The 24,232-nt window shown below is 43.8% G+C and overlaps 1 protein-coding gene across 2 annotated transcripts in view; it reads left to right on the top strand.

Annotated features, from left to right (window-relative positions):
* LOC126285297 (synaptotagmin-5-like) overlaps positions 1 to 24,232 on the top strand; it is a 222,402-nt gene that overhangs the window by 23,669 nt on the left and 174,501 nt on the right. The window contains exon 1 of one of the 2 annotated variants that reach the window (XM_049984587.1): positions 23,394 to 23,412. The exons of the other annotated variant lie outside the window; for it this stretch is intronic. The gene's annotated coding sequence lies outside the window, so the exon portion shown is untranslated. Of the gene's footprint in view, positions 1 to 23,393; positions 23,413 to 24,232 lie in introns of those variants that run through there. 2 annotated transcript variants of the gene reach the window in all.

The raw sequence follows: 24,232 nt of genomic DNA, 5'->3' as shown, positions 1-24,232 counted from the left end.
GATTGTTACTTAATGCGGTTTCTACCACGTAGTCTGACGTGGGCGTCGATCTGACTGCGATAAACAGAAGTGAGACTCATCGATGGACACCACAAATGGCACTCACTTGCCCAATTAACTTTTGCTAAATGTCATGCGAGTCTCTGCTTTCTGTGGTGTGGTGTTCGCCGTAAGCAACTCACGGCAACACAAGATCTAAATCCAGTTTCCAGTAATTTGTTCCCGCCAGTTCGGGATGACCCTCTGATTGTAACATATGCCCAGGTTTTGGCTGTTGCCCTGAGTCCACATTACCATCACTCGTTCAGTGGCCATTGCATTTCAGTCAACATTGTGTGTGATCTGTCAGTTTGATGCTTCTGTGTCCCTCATTCGAATGATTCGATCTTTCTTAAAGTCCAAAAGACGGTGACAAATCTACACGAGCACGTCCTCTGGGTATGGTCTGCTGTAATCTCCATCCAAAAGTTTCAGTAACGATAGACATGCCCAGTAGCCATTATGTAGTCACACCATTCTTCATTTGAAGGGAAGGCTTTATTCTGTACTGAAAACAAGGATAAGGATCAGATTTTAATCAATATATCCAACAGGGATGATAATCCTTGAGTGTCAATTTGGTTAAGCTGTTCAGCGTATAACACTCTCCACTTACATCAGTGTATGTAAATTTTATTTTTTATTCTTATTGCTTCGATCGATCAACAAATGGTTATTTTGTATTTTTACTTAACGATATAACCAGGTACGTATTTCACACTCACCTGAAAATTGATACACCGCCGATATTGAGCAATGACGATGATAACAAAATAAAAAGTTTTAATCCAACTAACCACATCCACGAGGAAATGTAGACGTAGAATACCGGTACATTCAAACACTCATTGACGAAAGTGTTTGTCGGTTCTCGCTTTCTTACAATTGGTTTGCCACAAATTCTCGTATCTCAGGCCGTTCTAAAGTTTACATTCTGGATTTTGAGTAACGTTCGAAAAGAGATCACGGCGTGACTGTCAAGACAGTGTATAAGTATTAAAGTTTGTGCTTGCCCAACCAAATATAACTGTACATTTCGGAGCTTGGATGGCGTCTTCATTAAAAGACTCGCGTCTTGGGATAAATCGGTTTGGAGCAAAGTAGTACAGTTGAAAGCGTGTAATACCCATAAATTCTTCTCCAGCTTTACATTTTCGATTTAGCCTAGCTGACTGGTCCTTGTGCACACTTTGTCAGTCTCATTTTTTACACATCTGTATTCCCCTTCGCATGCTTCATTCGCTGCATTTTTAACTTTCTCCTTTGTTAATTAAACTGAATATCTCAGCAGTTAAGCAGGGGCCCCTACTAGACCCTATTTTATCCTCAGCGGCCTCCACACCACTGTCCGTTACGGATACCCATTCGTCTTCTATGGTATCCCTTCCTCCCCTTTTAATCAGTTCTTGTCTCACGCTCCCTTTGAAATTCTCAACTACTTCTGGTTCTTTCAATTTATGTAGTTCCTATCGTCTTAACTTCCTACATGTCTGCAGCAGCATGGCTCAATATTTCTGCAGGGGAGTTAGAATGACTTGGTGAGTCCATGCGACGACGAGTTGCTGCAGTACTCCGGGTAAATGGAGGTCCGACACGATATTAGGAGGTATCCCACGACTTTTGTCACCTCAGTGTCCAGTAAATCTCTTCAACATCAGCAAAGATACTAAGCTTATGAACTTGCACTGTAGGGGGTCCATAATAATGTACATGCTATACCGTTCATAGTAGCTCGCCCATTATTTGACATTCTTCTGCACTACTCCTATTTGATTTCTTGTTAATCATCCTGTTCTCATTTGATCTGTTCTTCTACTTCACTCATTAACATTGTGTCGAATTTATTTTTCAATTCTGTAGCCTTACTTCCGATTAACGAATCTGACACTTCACGCTCTGACACGTGGAACGCCAGATTTGTTTTTCCTTATGGTGATACCCTGCTGAGTAGTTTGCGCACGGAGATGCAAATGGGAGACTGTTTTATTTTCCCATCTATAAGCCATAATCATTAAATCACTAATCAGAGCTGGATGTAAATCACTAATAAGAGCTGGATGTCCTCAGGAAATGTAATGGCAGCAGTTTCCACTTGGTTTCAACCTTTCGCAGTACCAACATAGGAAGGCAACATTGGCCAGTTTTACAAGGCTAGATCAGTCAGTCATCCATGCTGCTGCCCCTGCAACTACTGAAAAAGCTGCCAACTTCCATCGGAACCCCGTGATCCATATCTTAGTCTTGCCTCACCCACCGTATCGCTATTCTGTCATTGATACCCGTAAATAATCCCTCCGCTGTAAGGTCGATGGTTCGTCCTGGCGGCTAAGGAGCGAAAAATCGTATAAATTTACAACGTAGAACCGAGGATCATTTTTCACGGGCAACCCATGTCCACTAGCACAGAATATCGAAGGGAAGGAAGAACAGCTAAGGGGTAAGAAGGTGAAAAATATGTGGAGGTAGTGCTATCTCAAATAAGTGAGACCATTTAAATACCTCGGATGTAACGTTATGCACGATTACAATAACAATGATGAATTTACCATGCAAACGTATCAGCAATACGAAGGACAGAAAATTTTTGTCACTACACTGTACGTGTGTGTGTGTGCGCGCGCGCGCGCGCGCGCGTGTGTGTGTGTGTGTGTGTGTGTGTGTGTGGCTTGAGGTTTTCGGGCGCTAAACAGCATGGTCATCAGCGCCCAAACGCATAGAAACGGGAACACATGCCGTGAAGGGACGAAGACGGACAGCGAACAAGGAGAACGGCTAAAAGACACAGACCTGACGCAGTACCAAATCCTCACACACAGAGGCAAAACAAGAGGAGAAGAAACGCACTAAAAAAGGAGAGGAAACACATGGAAAAGAGAACAGAAATATAAGTGAAACAAGTAGGTAATCGTGACTGGCGGACCTCTTACAAGAGAAGCACCAAAGAAATTTTTTAATACGGTGGTTTGACGCAGACTTTTGTATGTTAGTGAAACGTACAAGGAGCCCTTGAGTGCGATATTGCAAGTTTCGTCTCCTGTAACAATTATGACAGGAAAATACTAGCTGCTTACGACTCACCATGAGCATCAGGAGAGCGATAGAAAATGAATGCCCTGGCGGTGTAGAGGTCAACGATAATGGTAGGTATGTATTATACTTCACAAACTGGACGTCGTCGACATTCAATACATGTTCAAAACAAACCATTAACTTGCACCATGAACACCGAATAAAAGACGGCGAACCACAGTGATCGCAAAAGTTCGCAACACCACGATCGAAGGCGAACTCCCACAAGCGGTGCAGGACGTTCCATTACGTCTCCGTTCTTGAAGAATGCATATGGAATCATATTGTGCAACGGGGTGATGGAAACTGATGGAATGCGATAGCTTGCAAACGAATGCGTAACAGTCTGTCATGGGGCTTATCGTGAAACTGGCTATTCTTTACGGCGTGGTTACAGATAGTGCGACAATAGGCTTATAGGCACGGAAAAACTTACATCCAGAGGCTGAATTTGTCCAGTGTTTTCGGGTGGTATGAACTGCAATGTCACACATTTCTCAGGATGGATAGTTTGTTCTAAAGGAGTATGATCTTTATACGAAGACCAGGAATCTAGCAAAAACAAGTTATTTTGACCTGCTGTTGGCCAAAAGCAGTGCTCACGCCACAGTTGTAGTTCTCTTACACCCATTTTCCGACTCTTACTTGCTGTGGCGTTAATATTCCCTGCTGCCCTTAGCAGATCACGCACACGAGAAAGAACCGTAGAGGGCAGCGCACCTCCAATTTGTCGCAGCACAATAAATAACTTTATAGGTAACTTACTATCCACGTTAATACGAATGCGTTAATGCAATGATGTTATTTGATCTTGATACAACTATCTTGGTACCTCTAATTTCCAAGGTTGCTTTCACTTTTCGGGGCCGTTACCGCAGTTTGCTCTGCATCGTCAAGTTGACGGTTTGCTTGAAATTTAGTCATCCAGATCTGTAGCACCATTGAAGTTATGCAACCATTCACCTTTTCCCTTGAAATCACTGCAATCTACGTCGAGCGCAATTTGATTTGCGTAACATAGTAAGTCACAGTCAAGCACATCCTGTAAACTGTACCGAACGTCCCTGAAACGCGCAAACACCAGTTTATGTAACAACGGTCATATTACGCGGACTTTCGAAATCTGTTCATATTACTATGCTGCTGATCATCTTCCATACACGTAATTATGTTCAGTACCTGCTCCTGCAAAATACTAACGCGAATTCTTTACAGACGAGTGGAAAAACTGATAGAAGCCGACCTCGGGGAGGATCAGTTTGGATTCCGTAGAAATGTGAGGCAATACTGACCCTACGACTTATCTTAGAAGAAAGATTAAGGAAAGGCAAACCTATTATTTGTAGACTTAGAGAAAGCTTTTGACAATGTTAATTGGAATACTCTCTTTCAAATTCTGAAGGTAGCAGGGGTAAAACACAGAGAGCGAAAGGCTATTTACAGAAAGCAGATGGCAGTTATAAGAGTAGAGGGTATGAAAGGGAAGCAGTGGTTCGGAAGCGAGCGAGACAGGGTTGGAGCCTGTCCCCGATGTTATTCAATCTGTATATTGAGCAAGCAATAAAGGAAACAAAAGAAAAATTTGGAGTAGGTATTAAAATCCATGGAGAAGAAAGAGGTTCGCCGATGACATTGTAATTCTGTCAGAGACAGCAAAGGACTTGGAAGAGCAGTTGAACGGAATGGACAGTGTCTTGAAAGGAGGGTATAAGATGAACATCAACAAAAGCAAAACGAGGATAATGGAATGTAGGCGAATTAATTCGGGTGATGCTGAGGGAATTAGATTAGGAAATCAGACACTTAAAGTACTAAAGGAGTTTTGCTATTTGGGGAGAAAAATAACTGATGATGGTCGAAGTAGAGAGGATATAAAATGTAGACTGACAATGGAAAGGAAAGCGTTTCTGAAGAAGAAAAATTTGTTAACATCGAGTATAGATTTAAATGTCAGGAAGTCGCTTCTGAAAGTATTTGTATGGAGTGTGATCATGTATGGAAGTGAAACGTTGACGATAAATAGTTTAGACAAGAACAGAATAGAAACTTTCGAAATGTGGTGCTACATAAGAATGCTGAAGATTAGATAGGTAGATCACATAACTAATGAGGAGGTACTGAATAGGATTGGGGAGAAGAGAAGTTTGTGGCACAACTTGACCAGAAGAAGGGATCGGTTGGTAGGACATGTTCTGAGGCATCAAGGGATCACCAATTTAGTATTGGAGGGCAGCGTGGAGGGTAAAAATCGTAGAGGGAGACCAAGAGATGAATACACTAAGCAGATTCAGAAGGATGTAGGTTGTAGTAGGTACTGGAAGCTGAAGAAGCTTGCACAGGATAGAGTAGCATGGAGAGCTGCATCAAACCAGTCTCAGGACTGAAGACCACAACAACAACAGCAATAACAACCTGCTCCTTGGACTATGTTTCACTACTCGAGTCCGGGATTTGTGACACCCTGTCCGACAAGGATGAGGAACTACATGGTTCGACAACTATCTCAGTATCACTTTCACTTTTAAGCAGAGTCGAGTGTATACGACAGTACACATTCTACTCACTCATCTTCCAGAAACGCTAATATTTCATCTACCGCTTCTTTCTCACTCTGCGAAATTCCTTGTGTTCCTTTCTGACGAAATGTCAACTTCGGCAACTATTGTAGATATAATGCAATGTTTGGTTTTTTTATTGTTGCCATTGCTCTGCTTTGTATCAACACCACTAGCATTGAAGCACTGTTGCGAGTTTGTAATCAACTAAGCAGTGTAACTAAGCTCAGTAACCTCATGCTATGCTTACCATTGGGTAAGCAGTCAGTATTGTGGTTACATTGCAGATAATATTTGAGGCGTATACATCATTTACTTTATGTGAGCTCTGACTCAAAGGGTTCATGATAAATATGGAAAACCCAGAAAAAAAGTAGAACTTTGGCGTCCGCAATCGCGTGTCTTTGGCCGCTTTTGGTCGTGAACAATTTGTATAACCGACAGGTACGAAGAAGATTGAACGTTCATTGAAAAACATGAACGCATTCAGTCTATCGGAGGACTTGCATCACAGACCCAAGCGCAGTTGCCTAAGAAGTCTGCTTTCCTGTGGCGTCAACCTCTTTGAAGGCGAATGAAGTAACACTGCGACGGTCACAGGTGACAACAACAAAAATTGCTAGTTTTTGTGTAACAAATTGAAATCTCTGGTTTTGAAACAAGCGGCATAATGCGTGTCTTGCTATTGAAGAACTATGAGGAGAATATTCATCATGTTGCAACTACATCACTTGACGAGTCCTCAAGGGCATATTTTCTAGTAACAAGTGTAAAGTATTAACGAAAAATTATGTTCACTTTACCTCGTTCAATGTACTGTCAATGAAATAAGCTGTTTGCGTGCTGTCCGATTACGCGACACCACTGTTTCACACTCCACTGTCCTCGGTTGAACGTCTGACGGAGTCACGTGAGTTTGCCGTAGGTTATAGTGCACTTTCTCAAATTTGCTTTCCCGTGGTTTGTGAACGCGACCTCAACAGTAAACAAAATTATTGGCTTGGCGGAGAACCCACTGATCTACAAAGGAGTGCAGAAAAATTATGACTGCGAATTATTTATGCTGTTCTCAATATTGATTGAGGTAATACGTGTCATGCCTATTACTCGGCCGACTTTTCGGCTTCACTGACGCAAGTTGCAACTCTCTGCCGCTTGAGGGCTCCGAACTGGTGCGCACCGTAACGATGAGTCTGAAAGCACGAATTCGAAGAGCTCGTCCACACATGGAGCATCCTCTCATTCAGCAGAATAATGCCGACCACATACGACCGCTGAGGCGTCTGCAACAATCCGCCTTGGATTCATACCATCGATCATCCACTGTACAATCCAGACTTAGCCCCATCCGATTTTCATCTGTCTCGACAATTTAAGAAACACCTTTGAGGAATTAATTTTGATAGTGCTGAAGCGGTGCAAACTTGCCTTTCGTTGAGGTACACTATGTGATCAAAAGTATATGGACACCTGGCTGAAAATCACTTACAAATTCGTGGCGCCTTCCATCGGTAATGTTGGAATTCTACTGTTGGCACTCCACATGCTCGCAGATGACGTTCACTGGGCATTAGCCATACCCACATCCTGCTATCGGATGGTCACGTTGTGTACCGTGATTCGTCGCTCCAAAAAACTTTTTTCCACTGTTCAATCGTCCAATACCGGCCGCGGTGGTCTAGCGGTTCTAGGCGCGCAGTCCGGAACCGTGCGACTGCTACGGTCGCAGGTTCGAATCCTGCCTCGAGCATGGATGTGTGTGATGTCCTTAGGTTAGTTAGGTTTAAGTTGTTCTAAGTTCTTGGGGACTGATGACCACAGATGTTAAGTCCCATAGTGCTCAGAGCCATTTGAACCATTTGAACCAATCGTCCTATGTTTACGCTCCTTACACCAAGCGAAGCGTCGTTTGGCATTTACCGGCGTGATGTGTGGCTTATGAGCAGCCGCTCGACCATGAAATCCAAGTTTTCTCACCTCCCGCCTAACTGTCATAGTACTTGCAGTGGTTCCTAATGCTGTTTGGAATTCCTGTGTGATGGTCTGGATACACGTCCGCCTACTACACATTACGACCCTCTTCAACTGTCGGCGGAATCTATCAGTCAACAGACGAGGCGGCCTGTACATTTTTTGCTGTACATGTCCACGCTTCCACTTCACTGTCAGATAGGAAACAGTGGACCTAGGGCTGTTTAGGAGTGTGGAAATCCTGCGTACAGACGTATGACACAAGTGACACCCAATCACCTGACCACGTTCGAAGTCTGTAAGATCCGCGGGGCGCCCCATTCGGCTCTCTCACGATGCTAATGACTGATGAGGTCGCTGATGTGGAGTACCTGGCAGTAGGTGGCAGCACAATGCACCTAATATGAAAAACGTATGTTTTTGGGGGTCGGGATACTTTTGATCGCCTAGTGTATATGTGTCGGTCGCCAGGGTGTATAAGCTGACGGGAAAAAAGTCTCAGCACCAAGCAGGAGCTGTGTGACACAGCCGAAAATTGGAAGGCGCGTTTCTACATCTGAAAGATGATATCTACTCAAATTTCAAGTCAGTCGCATACGACCGGCGCTAGTAGCGCCACACTGAGAATGCAAATCAGGTTTGCTTTAAATACACGCTGTAACGATTGTGAGCGTTCGAACCTTTGAAACTGGGCGTCGTGAGTTGATGTCAGTCAAGAATACTTTTAAGGCAACAAGACGCCATTATCAACATTTCACAGAGTTTGAACGAGGTCTTGTAATAAGGCTACGAGAAGCTGCATGTTCCTTATATTCAAAAAATGGTTCAATCGGCTCTGAGCACTATGGGACAACATCTGAGGTCACAGTCCACTAGAACTTAGAACTACTTAAACCTAACGAACCTAAGGACATCACACACATCCGTGCCCAAGGCAGGATTCGAACCTGTGACCGTGTCGCGCGGTTCCAGACAAGCGCCTAGAACCGCTCGGCCACACCGCCCGGCCGTATGTCCCTTATATGATATTGTAGAAGGACTTGGCGGGAATATAGCCACCGTACATGGTTTGTGTCCAATAGGTCATATATCGGATGCACAGTGTAGGGTGATGTTGGCGAATTGTTTGTGCGTCAGTGGGCGAGCTTGTCGGTGTCGCTGCTGTGGCCTGTTGTCCGGCTCTAATAGCAGCTGGTAATTACCAGTCAGTGTTGCTGATATGCAGGGGCTTGCCAACGTCTGTCGCTTATTGGTGTATGGTAGTTTACCATAGGTGTCTTTGGCCGCTTGTACTTCCACCTATGGTTGTGATACCTCCTACAGAAAATTTGATAAGAACCATTTTATAGGAAGTGCAACGTAATTAAATTTCGTACTGGGTTATGTATTCAATAGAGACCATAGTTTTAGAATTATTCAGGAGAAACTTGAAAAAGTGACCTTGAAACATGTTTTCTTGAATAATTCGAAAACTGTGGCCTGCAACAAAAACATATCTCAATACAAAATTTAATTAAATTACATTTTCTAAAAAAATGGTCCTGTTCATTTTTTTCTGTAGGACAAACAGTTTACACGTAGAGAGTTAGAGAATTTGAAAATACTGTACGTGCTTTTTGAGAACGTCATGGGTTTCATAAACCGGTCGGTAGGAGCAGCTTAATCAGCCTACAAGAGCTATAAAGTGAATATCTTAAGATATACGAGCACCTATTAATCTTCGATACGCATTTCGTCTACTGCAGGCTTTTTGCTTTCCAATTTTGGGAGGAGGTAGTATGGGCTAAAATAAGAAATGAAGTCGAGTATATGTGGGCTCTAAAGTGCATACCTTAATAGCTACGAGCATTTGTTCAATAGAAGAAATGTGTTTCACACTAGCGAAGAGAACAAGTGCTCATAGCTCTTACAGTGTACATTTAAACCTCCATGTGTGCTAGAGATCTTTTTCTTGTTTTGCTTTTCCTCCTCGAAAAATACGGAAAACAAAAATCTTGCAATAGAAGCGATCTCTTTCATTATATCGTATATGAACGAGTGATCATACCTCTTTGGTATGCGTTTTAGAACCCATCTTTACTAGGCTTTTTTACTTCTTTCTTTGTACGGAACCCGCCCCCAAAGTCTGTAGGCGTGTTTTTGGGACATCCATTACGCTGAGGTGACAAGAGACAAAGATACCTCCCAATATCGTGTCAGACCTCCTTTTGCCGGCGTAGTGTCGTGGACTCAAAAAAGTCGTTGGAAGTCCCTTGCAGAAATATTAAGCCTTGCTGCGTCTATAGCCGTCCATAATTGTGAAAGTGTTGCCAATGCAGGAATCTGTGCACGAACTGAATTCTTGATTATGTCCCATAAATGTTCGATGGTAACCATGTCGGGCGATGTGGCTGGCCAGGTCATTCGTTCAAATTGTCTAGCATTTTCTTCAAATCAATTTCGAACAACTATGGCCCGGTGACAAGAGCATTGTTATCCGTAAAATTTACGTCGTTGTTTGCGAACATGAAGTCCATAAATGACGGCAAATGTTCTCCAAGTAGTCGGAAATAATCGAAGACCCAGTCTATTTTATGTACACAGCCCACCACCATTATGGAGCCACAACTAGCTTGCACAGTGCATTGTTAACAACTAGCGTCAATGGTTTCGTAGAGTCTGCACCACACTCGAACCCTACCACCAGTTCCTACCATCTGAACTCGGAACTCATCTGAACAGGCCATGGTTTTCCATTCGTCTAGGATCAAACCAATTTGGTCATTAGCCCAAGGGAAGCGCTGCAGGCGGTGTCGTGCTGTTAGCAAAGGCACTCGAGTCGTTCGTCTGCTGCCGTGGCCTGTTAAAGCCAAATTTCGGCGCATTGGCCAAACGGATACGTTCGTCCCACATTGATTTTTGCGTTTATTTCACGCAGTGTTGCTTGTTAGCACTGACAGATCTAAGCAAACGCTGCTGCTCTTGGTCGTTAAGTGAAGGCCGTGGATCACTGCATTGTCCATTGTAGGTAATTCCTGAAATTTCCTGTTCTCGGTTCACTCTTGACATTGTGGATTACGGAATGTTGAATTCCGTAACGCTTTTCAGAAATGGAACGTCCCATGTGTTCATATCTCCAACTAACATTCCAGGTTCAGAGTCTGTTAATTCCCGTTGTGCTGTCATAATCACGTTAAACTCTTCTTCACATTCATTACCAGTGTACAAATGACTTCCAGTGCACTGCCCTTTTACCCAAATGCCTTGTGTACACGATGCTACCGCTCTCTGTGTATGTGCATATCACTATCCCATAATGTTGGTCACGTCAGTGTGTATCTGCACTCACACTGGTTTCACTGTTTCTTTGATTTGTGACTGGAGCAGTTTAATCGTGTGCGCGATCTATCTATGAATCGTTTGAAGTTTTGAACTTTGTTTTGTTTGTATCCTGCATTTTCTGTGACGGAGATCAGAGATCTGGCATCATTTGCCACTGAACTAGTTATCTCATAAAAGAAGGACATGACTATAAAAGAACTACTCTCTTCAGCCATAGCGTTTAAGGAAAAGTTTTGAAAAAACTTTCAGAACACATTCTTCACACATAGAAGAAGAAAATACTCACGTGAACCCAAACATTATGACCAGCTGCTTAATAAAGTGTTGGTCAACCTTTGGAACACAATACAAGTAGCTATTCTGCGTGGCACGGGTTTGATAAGTTCATGATAGGGTTCGTAAGGATGATATGATTAGATGTCAACGCACAGGAAATGCAATTCCTGCAAATTTCGGCTAATGGTTTGTGGTGTGGGGCTAGCGCCTTATGATGCCCCAAATGTGTCCCATTGATTTCAGATCAGCTGAATTTGGTGGGCAGATATCAACGTGGGTCACTGTCGTGCTCTTCAAACCAACCTACCACGATTCTGGTCTTGTGACATGGACAATTATCCTGCTGGAAGATGCCAGCACCGTCGGGAAAGACATCATGCAGAAAGGGACGATAGCAGTAATGTTAACGTAGTACAAGGCTGTCATGGTGCCTTCCATTACTACCAAAGGACCCTTGGAAGCCCATCCGAATGTTACCCATAGCATAATACAGTCCACACCCGACTGCATCCGTGGTGCGGTGCGTGGTTTTAGCTGAATCACGTGGATGACGACCGTCGACCTGGTGTAACAAGAAACGTGGTTCATCCGACCAGACGATATGTTTCCATAGACCCACGGTCCAATTTCAATGATCCCGTGCTCACAGCAGTCGTAATCGACGGTGTCGTTGAGTCAATTTGGGAACACGTAGCTTCCGTCTACTGGAGAGCTCCATGGTCAACAATTACCGCTGAACACTGTTCTCTGAAACACTTGCGCCTGCACCAACATTCTATGCTGTCGTCATGTCTGCTACAGATCGCCGCATATCCCGATTTACAGAATGGGAAAGCCTCCGACCTCCACGTCCGTGGATGTAGGACGCCTTCTCGCCTGTTTGTGATCTCACCGTCATTCAACTACACTCCAGAGATGCTCACGACACTTTGCACGCGAACAGCTGATTAGCTTTGCTGTTTCTTAAATGCTAGTTTCCATAACAATCTGCCCTTGCTCATAGTCGTTATTTCATTGGATAGTTCCTTTTGCAGCCCGTATAGTCGCTAGAACGATTCTCCATTCGTCCCTGCTTCGCTTACATACCTTGAAGAGCCAAAGGAACTGGTACACCTGCCTGATATCGTGTATGTGAGCACGCAGTAGTGCCGCAACGCGACAAGGCATGGACTCGACTAATGTCTGAAGTAGTGCTGGAGGGAATTGACACCATGAATCCTGCCGGGCTGCCCATAAATACGTAAGAGTATGAGGGGGCTTAGAGGTATTCTGAACAGCACGTTTCAAGGCATTCCAGATATGCTCAATAATGTTCATGTCTGGTGAGTATAGTGGCCAGCGGAAGTGTTTAAACTCAGAAGGGAATTACTGGAGCCACTATGTAGCAATTCTGGACGTGTGGGATGTCGCATTGTCCTGCTGGAATTGCCCATGTCCGTCGTAATGCACAATGGACATGAATGGATGCAAGTGATCAGACTGGATGCTTATGTTCTTGTGACCTGCCAGAGTTGTATCTATACGTATGAGGTGTCCCATATCACTCCAACTTCACACGCCCCGTACCATTACAGAGCCTCCACCAGCTTGAACAGTCTCCTGCAGACATACAGGGTCCATGGAATCATGCGGTTGTCTCCATACCCTTACACGTCCATCCACTCGATACAATTTGAAACGAGACTCGTGCGACTAGGCAACATGTGTACAGTCATCAACAGTCGAATGTGGGTGTTGACCAGACTAGGTGAGGCGTACAGCATTGTATCGTGCGGTCATCAAGGATACACGAGTGGGGCTTCAGCTCCTAAAGCACATATCGATAATGTTTCGTTGAATGGTTCGCACGCTGAGACTTGTTGATGACTCAGCATTGAAATCTGCAGCAACTTGCGTTCGAGTTGCACTTCTGTCGCGTTGAACGATTCTCTTCAATCATCGTTGGTTCCTTTCTTGCAGGATTTTTTTCCCGGCAGCAGCAATATTGCAGACTTGATGTTTTACCTGATTCCTCATATTCACGGTACACTCGTGAAATGGTCGTACGGGGAAATCCCCACTTCATCGCTGGTTCGGAGATGCTGTGTGCCATCGCTCGTGCGCCGACTATAACACTTAAATCTTGATAACTTGCCATTGTAGCAGCAGTAACCTATCTAACAACTGCGCCGTGTGTGTGTGTGTGTGTGTGTGTGTGTGTGTGTGTGTGTGTGTGTGTGAGACAGAGAGAGAGAGAGAGAGAGAGAGAGAGAGAGAGAGAGATTCTATCTGTGTTCGTTCGTGCATGCAGTGGCAAGTGTTCGAAGGTGTATTATATTTTAGATGCCTTTCTCTTTCCAGTGACCAGGCATCTATATGTTCTGAAATGCAGATTGTTTTATGCAGAGTGTTGATAGCAAATTGATGGTTCAGTCGTCCGAGGAGAAATTTGTGTGTGCTGTAATTACCTCTAAGTTGCGTACATTAAAGTGCACACAAACTGACACCACTCACCATTTACGTCAGTCAGATGTAGGAGGATGTGGTAGGTGGCTATGTTTTGCTTGAAGCAGTTACGGAGGTAGCTGGCGAGGTAGGGCACCTTCGCCTCTGCCTTTACAGGGTACGCAAGCATCGTTGATTCTGGGACCCAGCACCACTTCGGAAATTGAACGCTTTGAGGTGAAGACAGAAACTCTGAAGTGAAGTGTCTCTGATCGCGAGGCGGTGAGAACAAAGTGGCGGTAGGTAGTTTTGTGGCCGACACTCTTCCCTTGTAATCAGTAGCGAGTTGCTGTGCCAAGTGGGTCGCCGATAGGAGGTCAGCGCTCTTTGACGCAACGCTACACTTGCAGCAAACAGTAGACAGTTCCGTGCAGGGCCTGCCCTAGACTTTGACAACGAGGAGAATGACGTCAAGTGTAAGCTGTGCAGTCTACCGAATCCCTTTTGAGAACTAATACTTGTAAGTAATAGTCTTCTGAAGACGCTTCCCACATCATCAGCACTTACCACACGTTAAGTAACTGTTCATCAGGACCGGTCCAAATAAAATATTTCTGTTCCGCATCCCTTATATTTTTCGTCTCCGTTGCAGAATGTCACAACGATCCAATAATAAAGTACTCTTGATTTTAGCCTTTCTCCACACGAAACGAACAGGCTTCAATACTTATGTCCAGCCAATCTTCTGTTGGCAGAAGTGTAGAACGCTTCTGTTCTGTCCCTGATGGTACGTTTGTTGAATTCATCAACAACTTTGATTTCATCACGTTTCCTCCTAAGTTGAAGAGAAGAAAAATTTTTTTTAATAACTGAAATTGTATTAAAGAATTAATATTTTTGAAATGCGTTAAATGTATTGTTAGTATTACTATATGGATCTGTATTTAATAAAAAAAGTGCTCTGCCAGTGACAGAGCGCACATTTTAAAGTAACTGGGACCAAATACGGAGCTGTTTTAAAATGGTCTCTAATAAAATTACAATTGAAGCTGAGATTTTCTTGCCAGGAGTTACTGCGCATACGTCTGGGTGATTCCTAACAAACACTCTAATTCTGTCAGTGCTGTACAAGCTCTTGCCAGTATACCTGTACATCGCAGCTTGAAGAGAAGGCTGCATAATTTGATGTAATAGTTCTTTTGGACTTTTATCAGCATCGCATTACTTCACAACATTTAGCACCATTTTCCGGTATTACTTTCTGATAATCGCTTTCCGTCTCATCACTCGTTTTCGAAAAATCGCAACCAAAATAGCGGAACAAGAAGCGGACAGCGACAGCACAGCTTAGTGAAAAAGCAAACAATCGGTCAACACCGACTTATAGTACACTGCACATTTCGTAACGAACATCTGCCAATAACTATGGCACGAAGTGTTCTGACTGTTGCTCGCTGCACCAGATCAGCACTATAGACTCCACTCGCCATGATGTAGAGACATCAGCAAAAGTGTTGCATCACCCTGATATGTCGTGCAGATGCGCTGCTGTTGTCACTATCCCTGTACCGATCGGAAGGTCACAACTGACAATGTTTATAAATATACACACAGTTACCACGAATGCTACGTACAAGCAGCACATCACACTCAAAAAATGGTTCAAATGGCTCTGAGCACTATGGGACTCAGCATCTGTAGTCATAAGTCCCCTAGAACTCAGAACTACTTAAACCTAACTAACCTAAGGACATCACACATATCCATGCCAGAGGCAGGATTCGAATCTGCGACCGTAGCGGTGGCGCGGTTCCGGACTGAGCGCCTAGAACCGCTAGACCACCGCGGCCGGCTGCACATCACACTCAAATACGATGCACCGTTTCAGCACCAGCATTAGAGGCTTCTGTGGAACAGTGGAGTGACATCCATCATTCCACGAAGGACAGTCGCGGCCAATGATACGGTCCATGTGGTGTCACCGCCAGACACCACACTTGCTAGGTGGTAGTCTTTAAATCGGCCGCGGTCCGGTAGTATACGTTGGACCCGCGTGTCGCCACTATCAGTGATTGCAGACCGAGCGCCGCCACACGGCAGGTCTAGTCTAGAGAGACTTCCTAGCACTCGCCCCAGTTGTACAGCCGACCTTGCTAGCGATGGTTCACTGACTTCTACGCTCTCATTTGCCGAGACGATAGTTAGCATAGCCATCAGCTACGTTATTTGCTACGACCTAGCAAGGCGCCAGTATCCGTACTATTGATATTGTGAATCGTGTACCATAAAGAGCGACGTTCTCCATTAATGGATTACATTAAGTATTCCACCAGCTACGTCCGTTTTTCTCAGTTCTAATTCCCTTGTCATGTTCCAGACCTCACGCCAGCCTGCGTGAGCTGAGGCGCGTGCATTTCGGCCTCCTTTAGCAATATTGTTACCTCTCCTGCCAACCACAACAGTCCACATCATCACGTTACGGGCAAAAGGCTTGTCAAACTGGGGAAGTTGCTCGTCGTGTGCACCGGCGTTCAAGTGACGTGCTGCGGACGAGGACACGGTTCCAGTTGGCAGGCAGTGCTGAGCACTCGCACCGCACAGGCCGTCCACGTTTCGATGGGTGCGCAAGAAGATCGATTTCTACGACTTTTGAGTCTAGGAACCGATGGTTGAGTGCTTCAGAAATGAATTCGGCATTCGAAGAGGCTGCCGGACGTCATGTACCGCATCAAACTATTTGGAGATGATTGCATGATGTAAATCTCCATTCTCGGGAGCGGCAAGGAGCACTTCGTTCACCACAGCACCATGGCAAGAAATAATGCACAGTGGACGCCCCAGGGTTGCCGTAGGGTGTTGTTTATGGAAGAAAGTCGGACCTGTTTACACCCTGATAATCGCAGACAATATGTTTGGAGACAACCCAGAAACATCGAACACCTCCAACAATTGCCCCCCCCCCCCCCCAAAACGTTCTGCAGCGACATTATATGGGGCCACCGTACACCTTCTGTGGTTCTTGGGGACAATCCCACTGTTCTAATGTACAGAGTCGAGATCTAACCAATAGTGGCAGATATCGCCAACATTTTGATGAAAATTTCATCATACTGTTCTCGTAAATAAATTCTTTCAGCGTACTAGGATCATCAGAATGGAATGGCGTGCCTGTTTGCCTGATATAAACACAATCTAACATGTATGTGATCGATTGAGCTGTTTTGGGACATTGGCAATGACCCTGTACCACTTATACAGAATCGCCTTGGAAGAGTGTGACGATTTGGACAAGAACTGGCTCGATGATCTTATCGATGGTATGCCAGGACGAATTCAAGCCTGCATCGATGCATGGGGACGTTCCACCACAAACTGACGTTGTGACGTTGGTCAGGAGTGCGCTTCCGCCCGCCCCCCCCCCCCTCCTCCCCTCCCCCATGGGAAACAGACGATTTTGTAGTTGCATAAAAGTTTTTTTTTAAATTTCGTGATCTAGAGATCTTGCATATCAGCCAGTTTTTGTTTTCTGTGCCATGAATTTCGAAATAAAGGTATGATGCAAAGCTTTTGCTGATGTGTGTAGTTCCCACGTTGCAGAGCTCGTAGTTCTCGTGTTGCAGAGCTCGCACAATATAACTTGGTCCATCATGCACCCGAAATGCCTTCCCAATCTCACCACCGGGCAAGTCCGAGGGAGCGACTCCCTCAATTTGTTGTCACCTACTGACTGTGTACTTTATTCCTTATGAACGAAACATTCTCTGCACACTTTGACAAGGCCAAAGCTACACTGCAGGAGCAGAGATGTGCACAAACTGGTAGCAATATCTCTCAAATGATTTTAAAGAAAATACCTGCTAAAAATGATTCTGTCGCACCTCATAGCCTCACTCATAAGCTTCATGATGAACTATCTATCATTTTGTTAATGGCCATATTTACTGTGATATTTCGACATTAAGTAAGCTACTACATTAAATTAGAATAGTTTGAAATGAAAAGTAGAAGTTGTTCTGAGTTTCCATTTGGTATAGGTAACGCCATACATTGCTGCGTGCTTTATTCTTTGAACTTGAGATGAGATCTGTATCTATCTCCAATCTTGAGAAAATGGGCTGTTTGTAGTGCACTCACTTACACTTGTTTGTGCAAATAGTAGAATGAAGTATTCATAACACCCCTCGAAACAATAGGATGAAATGTGGAGACAGAAACACACTAAACCCGAAAATAAAAGCAAGTACACAAGTAACGAAAATTGACTAAAAGTAACAAAAATAGGAATTGATAATTGGAATTAATGTATATAGGTTAATCCTGGTTACCGATTACTATCGTTCCATGGTTCATAGTAAATGATTTGTGAAATATAATAGGATTTCGCATTTGTAATGAACGTCAGTTCGACTTACCGATTCCAATATTAGTAACCTTTTCGCAAAGGGAGCCATTAGAAGCGCAGTAATCCTATTACAAAACTGCTGAAAAACCGTTCGCAAAATTACGAATCATAGAATGGTTGGAATCGGTGGCTAGAATTGGTGTATATAGGAGATCAGTTCTAATTACTGATTCCATTTAGTCGATGGTGCATAATTTTGAAAGTTTTTGCAGAAAATCTGTGGGCTAACTTTTTGTAGGATATCTAAATTTCTTGTTGTTGTTGTTGTTGTCGTCTTCAGTCCTGAGACTGGTTTGATGCAGCTCTCCATGCTACTCTATCCTGTGCAAGTTTCTTCATCTCCCAGTACCTACTGCAGCCTACATCCTTCAGAATCTGCTTAGTGTATTCATCTCTTGGTCTCCCTCTACGATTTTTACCTTCAACGCTGCCCTCCAATACTAAATTGGTGATCCCTTGATGCCTCAGAACATGTCCTACCAACCGATCCCAGCTTCTAGTCAAGTTGTGCCACAAAATCCTCTTCTCCCCAATCCTATTCAATACCTTCTCATTAGTTATGTGATCTACCCATCTAATCTTCAGCATTCTTCTGCAGCACCACATTTCGAAAGCTTCTATTCTCTTCTTGTCCAAACTGTTTATTGTCCATGTTTCACTTCCATACATGGCTACACTCTATACAAATACTTTCAGAAACGACTTCCTGACACTTAAATCTATACTCGATGTTAACAAATTTTTCTTCTTCAGAAACGCTTTCCTTGCCATTGCCAGTCTACATTTTATATCCTGTCTACTTCGACCATCATCAGTTATTTTGCTCCCCTAATAGCAAAACTCCTTTACTTTAAGTGTCTCATTTCCTACAGATTCAATAACATCGGGCATAGGCTACAACTCTGTCTCACTCACTTTCCAACCACTGCTTCCCTTTCGTGTTCCTCGACTCTTATAACTGCCATCTGGTTTCTGTACAAATTGTAAATAACCTTTCACTCCCTGTATTTTACCCATGCCATCTTCAGAATTTGAAAGAGAGTATTCCAGTCAACATTGTCAAAAGATTTCTCTAAGTCTACAAATGCTAGAAACGTTGGTCTGCCTGTCTTTAATCTTTCTTCTAAGATAAGTCGTAAGGTCAGTGTTGCCTGACGTGTTCCAACATTTCTACGAAATCCAAACTGATCTTCCCCGAGGTCGGCTTCTACCCGTTTTTCCATTCGTCTGTAAAGAATTCGCTTTATTATTTTGCAGCTGTGACTTATTCAACTGATAGTTTGGTAGTTTTTGCATCTGTCAACACCTGATTTCTTTGGGATTGGAATTATTATATTCTTCTTGAAGTCTGAGGGTATTTCGCCTGACTCATACATTTTGCTCACCAGGTGGTAGAGTTTTGTCAGCAGTGGCTCTCCCAAGGCTGTCAGTAGTTCTAATGGAATGTTGTCTACTCCTGGGGCCTTGTTTCGACTCAGGTCTTTCAGTGCTCTGTCCACCTCTTCACGCGGTACCGTATCTCCCATTTCATCTTCATTTACAGTGTCTTCCATTTCTATAATTCTGTCCTCAAGAACATCGCCCTTGTATAGACCATCTATATACTCCTTCTACCTTTCTGCTTTCCCTTCTTTACTTATAACGGGGTTTCCATCTGATATTCATACAAGTGGTTCTCTTTTCTCCAAAGGTCTCTCTAATTTTCCTGTAGGCAGTATCTATCTTACCCCTAGAGAGATAAGCCTCTACATCCTTACATATGACCTCGTTGTCGACGGGACGTTAAACACTAACCACCACCACCACCATCTAGCCATGCCTGCTTAGCCATTTTGCACTTCCTGTCGATCTCATTTTTGAGACGTTTATATTTCTTTTTGCCTGCTTCATTTACTGCAGTTTCATCATTTAAATTCAGTATTTCTTCTGTCACGAAAGGATTTCTACTAGCCCTCGTCTTTTTACTTTTTACTTATTTGATCCTCTGCTGCCTTCACTACTTCATCCCTCAAAGCTACCCATTCTTCTTCTACTGTAATTCTTTCCCCCATTCCTGTCAATTGTTCCCTTATGCTCTCCCTGAAACTCTGTACACCTTCTGGTTTAGTCAGTTTATCCAGGTCCCATCTCCTTGAATTCCCACCTTTTTGCAGTTTCTTCAGTTTTTGTCTACAACTCGTAACCAATAGATTGTGGTCAGAGTGAACATCTGCCCCTGGAAATTTCCTACAATTTAAAATCTGGTTTCTCTCTGTCTTACCATTATATAATCTATCTGAAACCTGTCAGTATCTCCAGGCTTCTTCCATGTATACAACCTTCTTTTATGATTCTTGAACCAAGTGTTAGCTATGATTAAGTTATGCTTTGTGCAAAATTCTACCAGGCGGCTTCATCTTTCATTTCTTCCCCCCAACCCATATTCACCTACTACGTTTCCTTCTCTTCCTTTTCCTACTATCGAATACCAGTCACCCATGACTATTAAATTTTCGTCTCCCTTCACTACCTGAATGATGTCTTTTATCTCATCATACATTTCTTCAATCTCTTTGTCATCTGCAGAGCTAGTTGGCATATAGACTTGCATTACCGTCGTAGGCGTGGGCTTCGTGTCTGTCTTGGCCACATAATGCGTTCACTATGTTGTTTGTAGTAGCTTACCCGAACTCCTATTTTTTTATTCATTATTAAACCTACTCCTGCATTACCCCTATTTGATTTTGTATTTATAACCATGTATTCACCGGGCCAAAAGTCTTGTTCCTCCTGCCACCGAACTTCCCACTATATCTAACTTTAACCTATCCATTTCCTTTTTTAAATTTTCTAATCTACCTGCCCGATTAAGGGATCTGACATTCCACGCTCCGATCCGTAGAACGCCAGTTTTCTTTCTCCTGATAACGACGTCCTCTTGAGTAGACCCCGCCCGGAGATCCGAATGGGGGACTATTTTACCTCCGGAATATTTTACCCAAGAGGACGACATCATCATTTATCCATACAGTAAAGCAGCATGCCCTCGGGAAAAATTACGGCCGTAGTTTCCCCGTGCTTTCAACCGTTCGCAGTACCAGCACAGCAAGGCCCTTTTGGTTAGTGTTACAAGGCCAGCACACTCAATCATCCAGACTGTTGCCCCTGCAACTACTGAAAAGGCTGCTGACGCTCTTCAGCAACCATATGTTTGTCTGCGGTACGGCTATCTGTATCTCTGAAGCACGCAAGCCTCCCCACCCTCGGCAAGGTTTATGGTTCATGGGGGGCTACATTTCTTCTGATCTCTGAATTACTGCGAAAACGTGACAAATATTGTAGGTACCGCTATCGAGCTGTTTTCCTTTTTCATAGAAGTTAAGAGGGTAATACTAAATTTAGAAATCTTGTAACACTCTAATGCATGCTTTTACTACAAGAAAGGTCTGAATAACGAACGGTGCAATAGTTGAAATCTGTGATAATAATTAACCTATACAGGATGATTCAAAAACATTTACGAATTGAAATGGCGCACCGGGCATACAAGAAGGATCAGTGATCACACAAGAACTGGGGGTCCCAAATGCCAAGCGAGGCTACTAAATGCTGGAAATGGGCGCCCACTACTGGAGATGTTCAAACTTTTGTCCACATTCATCGAGACACGCCTACGTTCGACGCTGCATTGAACGGTGCACCCTCTCAAACATATCTGGTGTACCTCTAAGATGCCGCAACAATGCTGCCCACTAGATCCCCTAGATGTAACAGGTGGTTCATACGTACCTCCCCTCAGGTAGACGTCGATTGGGGACAGATCGGGTGATCGTGGTGGCCAGCCGCGATCAATGCAGCGGCCCGGAAAGTTTGCCTACAGATGTGCCCTCACCTGTCTGCCTAAATGCGAGGGATCTCTGTCGTGCTAAACTCGAGTGCGGTGATGAAGAGACATGGGGACGTCATTCAGCATGTCCGGCAGAACATCTCGCAGGAATACGAGACAGTGTGCGATTTGTGCTTACACCAGTAGGGGGGATGTCTTAGGGGGTTAGTATGTTACTAGCTTGGACCGTGGCGCTACCCATGGTAAAACAGTTATTTATAAATAGATCTTAATGCCGAAACTCACTAGTCACGCGTATGCACTATCAGATAGCCATTCCTTATTATATCTTTAAAAGTACATTATAAGTAAAGCTTATTTACAAAATCATCTACGTACAGGTATACGAGGGGAATTCAAAAAGTAAAGACACATTTGTGAAAAGCTGTACTTATTCTGATGATAGGAAACTGAAACATGCGTTATTTATCTACGTAGCTTCCCTGGACTTCAATGCAGTTTTCCCGACGTTTTACGGTATTTTTTATTTCATCAGAAAATACGTTTATCTGTTGCATCTGTAACCAATTTTGTACTGCAGCAATGACGTCTTCATCACTTTGAAATTTTCTACCCTGTAGTGCTTCCGTTAAGGGTCCAAACATGTGAAAATCGCTTGGATCTAGGTCTGGACTGTAAGGTGGATGTTCAGCACCTCGAATCCTTTATTCCGTCGGCTGTCCGTTTGGCAGAATGTGGGCGAGCGTTGTCTTGCTGCAGGGTGACACCTCTTCACAGTTTTCCACGACATTTGGATCTGATTGCAGGTTTTAGTTTCGTACGTAACACATCACATCCACCATACAATACAGACCTGGCTCTAAAGCCTCGTTAACGCTGGGGCGACGTCTTGCAACATTGTGGCATGCTACGGAAATGTGGCGTGCGTCGTCTCGTCATTTAATTCTAAATGTTTTGAAATGCTTAACCACTACATAACACTTTTTCAAAATTAATAAGCAAACATATTAATAGTATGAATAGTAAACATTCAGTGTTCGGCTCCACAAATTTAAATTATATGTAAAATTTTACTCCAGTGCGTGAGAAATAAACATCCCAGGTTGGGATGCATAAACTAAAACCAGAGGAGGGGATGGTCTGGTGCAGAGGGGGGGAAATCCCCCCATCCCCCCCCTCCAAATCGCACACTGATACGAGATACTTGCGTCCACCAAGTCGGTCCGGGAGAATGTACGGCCCAGTTAAACAGTCGCCGGCGATGCCAGCCCAAACGTGACGGTAGCGCTCTCTCGTGGCGTTGGCAACCCCTACGTGACTGCTGATCCTTGTATGTCCGATGTGCCAAATCAGTTTCAAACGGTTATTTTTTCGTCATCCTGTATCGCTAAACTCTAGTTACCGATTGCAATATTTGTTATTGTCTCGTTGTAGTTTAGAGAGTAATTACTAATGCAATCATCCTATTACGTTTCAGTGACCCACCGGCTGGGAAAACATAATGGAACCTGGAATGAGCCATTGAATCGGTAACTAGAATTGACCTACGTAACTAATATCTGTTTATCGATTCCAACCATTCCATGGCAAATTATGAATATACAAGGTGTTTCAAAAATGACCGGTATATTTGAAACGGCAATACAAACTAAACGAGCAGCGATAGAAATACACCGTTTGTTGCAATATGCTTGGGACAACAGTACATTTTCAGGCAGACAAACTTTCGAAATTACAGTTGTTACAATTGTCAACAACAGATGGCGCTGCGATCTGGGAAACTCTGTAGTACGGTATTTTCCACGTATCCACCATGCGTAGCAATAATATGGCGTAGTCTCTGAATGAAATTACCCGAAACCTTTGACAACGTGTCTGGCGGAATGGCTTCACATGCAGATGAGATGTACTGCTTCAGCTGTTCAATTGTTTCTGGATTCTGGCGGTACACCTGGTCTTTCAAGTGTCCCCACAGAAAGAAGTCACAGGGGTTCATGTCTGGCGAATAGGGAGGCCAATCCACGCCGCCTCCTGTACGTTTCGGATAGCCCAAAGCAATCACACGATCATCGAAATATTCATTCAGGAAATTAAAGACGTCGGCCGTGCGATGTGGCCGGGCACCATCTTGCATAAACCACGAGGTGTTCGCATTGTCGTCTAAGGCAGTTTGTACCGCCACAGATTCACGAAGAATGTCCAGATAGCGTGATGCAGTAATCGTTTCGGATCTGAAAAATGGGCCAATGATTCCTTTGGAAGAAATGGCAGCCCAGACCAGTACTTTTTGAGGATTCAGGGACGATGGGACTGCAACATGGGGTTTTTCGGTTCCCCATATGCGCCAGT

Source organism: Schistocerca gregaria, chromosome 8 (assembly GCF_023897955.1).
Source record: "Schistocerca gregaria isolate iqSchGreg1 chromosome 8, iqSchGreg1.2, whole genome shotgun sequence".
Taxonomy (NCBI): Eukaryota; Metazoa; Arthropoda; class Insecta; order Orthoptera; family Acrididae; genus Schistocerca; species Schistocerca gregaria.
This window is presented reverse-complemented; position numbering and strand designations above follow the sequence as displayed.